Genomic DNA, 3,359 nt, shown 5'->3' with positions numbered 1-3,359 from the left:
CATTCCCCCTTGTCCTGTCACTACATGCCCTGGTAAATAGTCTCCTTCCATGTTTCTTGTGGGCTCCCTTCAGGTACAGCGTGAAGCTGTCAGGGGAGGTTTAGGTTAGATATCGGGAACAGGTTTCTCACCTAGACGGTCGTTGAGCGCTGGAACAGGGTCCCCAGGGCACTGGTCACAGCAGCAAGCCTGTCTCAGTTCAAGAAGATTTTGGACAACGCTCTCAGGCACATGGTGGGGTTGTTGGGGTGTCCTGTGCGGGGCCAGGAGATGGACTCGATGATCCTGATGGGTCCCTTCCAACTCAGTGTATTCTGTGATTCTATGATTCTATACTAGAAGGCCGTGATTAGGTCACCCCGAAGCCTTCTCTACTCTAGGCTGAACAATCCCAACTCTCCCAGCTTTTCCTCACAGCAAAGGTGCTCCATCCCTCTGATCATCTTGGTGCCTCCTCAGGACTCGCTCCAACAGCTCCACGTCCTTTCCGCGCTGGGACCCCAGAGCTGGAGGCAGCTCTGCAGGTGGGGTCTCAGCAGAGGACCTCTCACACCTCCTCACACACACAGCCACACACACACCCTGAGTGCAGGAGGACACAGGGAGCAGGACGTGGTACACATAGTAATGTTTTGTACAGTACCAGAGTATCATAAACTGTGTTAAAATAAGGACTTCAAAGTTAGGGGCCCGTGCCTCTGCTTCAACAGCAGTATCAATGTGTTTTGTTTACCCAAAACATCTTTTATTAATGGCTCACTCCCTCTGAAAATAAATTTACTAAAATTCAGAGTCATTATCCTGGCCTTTAGGTGCAATTCTTTCTTTAGGGAAGCTGAATTTTTAATTACTATTTACAAGGGTTTCAGCTACTGTTCTTTCTTACACAAACCTTGTGTCTTTTAAAGTTAGCCAAGCACAGTCTATTGCCTGATCTGAAACTAGGCCTTACAAAAACTTGTTTAATGTGTTGAGAAATTGTTCCTCTGAATCCTGTTTCTGTTGTGGCACTTGGCCAGTTGCCTTCATGTAGCTGAACTTAACTAGTTAATCTAGTAACGCTGTAATTAGCTGTAGTTATCTGATTGATATTCCCTGCCATTATGCCTATAACATCCTTTTCCTGCTCTGAAAGCCTGAGATATAATCCTACTGGCATAGCAGGGCGAGGAATTTACGCCCACTCAGATTCCTCTTTGTTCATAACACTTCTCTCTTTAGATTCTGGGAAACGTTTTAGTTCTTACTGACTGCCACTATTCTCCTTAACCAAATGGCCATGTAACCAGAAAAGCTTTATTTGGACTTTTAAAGATATTTGGTGTTTATTGATAGAGTGAAAGCACATAAATCCATAATTTAATGTCTAAATCAATCATGGTAAGTGTCTCAGCTGTTTTCTGCAGAAACAATAATCTTAGCAAGATAGACAAAAAAAAGGAAAGTAATATGGTTTTATAATTTTCTATTATCATTTATATCCCTGTTACATCTCATATGAAAGCTCTAGCCATGCGTCGTTAGCAGGAATATAAAGGAATAAACGTGTGGGTGAAATGTTTCAGGAAAGCTGTGAGGCATGCGGGAGACTGAAGCCCAGAGGACACAGACTGAAAGTGCAAACTGTTCAATATTTTCAGCAAACTAGGAATGCAGATTGCTAGATAGGAAGGGAAGTTTGGCCCTAGGGAGGTTATGCAAGGTCAGTCAGTTCCCTCCATCTGAGCACTTTTCCTGGATTGCATTCCTTCACATTAGGAACTTTGGTTATACAACCCAAAGCAATTGTTATCTTGTTTCAGGCAATGTTGCCATGGAAATTAATGAGAACTATTGGTAGTCAAACCTTTAAAATTAATAATATCTAACTTAAAGTGCAGTTGCCTGGGAGCAGTGCAGGGCTGAAGTATACCAAGAAAAGATTCAAAATGCCTCTTGGTTGTGCTGGAATGTAGTTCAAGCCCCTGGAATTTCAGCAGGCAGGAACTTGCTCTGGTTTCTTTTGTTTGCATCCCAGGGAGTGAAGAAAAGTGAAGCAAATCTGACTTCTTACTGTCCAGCAGGTCTGATCTTCAGAGCTGTTGTAGTAAAGAAAAGAGATTGTCAGCACTTCTTGACAAGAGAGAACGTGTTCATTCAAGATCTTGCTGCTATGCCGTATGTTTATTAAAATATGTGGAAAAGGGATGAGAGTTTGAGCTCAGGCAAACTGAAGGCTTCAAGAGCCATTCCCTAACAAATCAATCCCATCTGAGTCAGCGGAATTTTTTATGTACCACTGGCTACACTGAAATAAATACCTCCTTCCTGAACCTTTAAAACCATGAAAAAGGTCCCAAATTATACCATTCCCAGCTAAAATAAGCATGATGACTGACAAACAGCTAATGGGACAGAGTTGTGCCCTGGGGACATTGATTCTGGTTTACACAGAGTTATTATTTAATGCATCACGGGTACTTCACTAGGTGTCACCATTTTTTCTTTCCCTTGTCAGTCTAGGGAGGCAGAACCTGGTGGTGCGGGATGTGAGGAGGTGTGAATTCCTTCACTCCTTTACTCTTAAAACTGACTGTGACACCCAAGTTCAGCCCTCTAGACACAGACCTGACTGTGCTCATCTGTGACAGCTTTAGATATTTTTTTACGCTCTCTGGACAGCCCATACTGGGAAAACGATACACAGGAGGAGAAATTCCTCTGAAGATCTTAAAGGCCTGCCTTAATGGCAGGGAAGACACTAATAATCCCAATATGCAGGTATAAATATTGAGGCTCACAAAATGCTGTTGAAAAAGTCATGCAGCAAGTCAGTATAAGAAAGGAGACCAGAGCTCTTCTCTTCATGGGTGGTTCCCTTATTCCCAAACACTCCTGCCTTTTAGCTCTGTGGTAATTTTCCACTATTCGCAAGATTGGGAAAAGGGTAAAAATATCTCCAGACTGGCCTCTGTTCAGAGAGGGGATGTTAATGTACGATACCTAGAAGGTGTTAAACTCTTGTGCTGAGATTTTTATTCAGAATTAAACCAGCCTTAGTTTGCTGTAGTTCAGTGCCCCATAAGTGAAGATGTATTAACTTTATACCACTGTTCGATTTATCTGTACTTTCCCATGTGTCACGCTGCAGAAAAGCCTTAAATGACCTTGTAAACTGAAGCCCTTTATGTTTTGATGCCACAAACAGCCAGAAACATGTTTTTTCCTCTCTTCTCAAGTGACTGGTAGGAAAATTGAATTGTAGGCTGGGAGCTGGCCAGGGACACCAGCTGCCAGCGCTCGGAGTCCAGCAGCTGACATCAGAGCACAGGCACCGTTGACATAGCAAAGGTTACGCAGACAGACGTTAGCAAATAGGA

Source organism: Lepidothrix coronata, unplaced genomic scaffold (assembly GCF_001604755.1).
Source record: "Lepidothrix coronata isolate B3197 unplaced genomic scaffold, Lepidothrix_coronata-1.0 Scaffold210, whole genome shotgun sequence".
Classification (NCBI taxonomy): domain Eukaryota; kingdom Metazoa; phylum Chordata; class Aves; order Passeriformes; family Pipridae; genus Lepidothrix; species Lepidothrix coronata.
Note: the sequence above shows the minus strand (reverse complement) of the source record.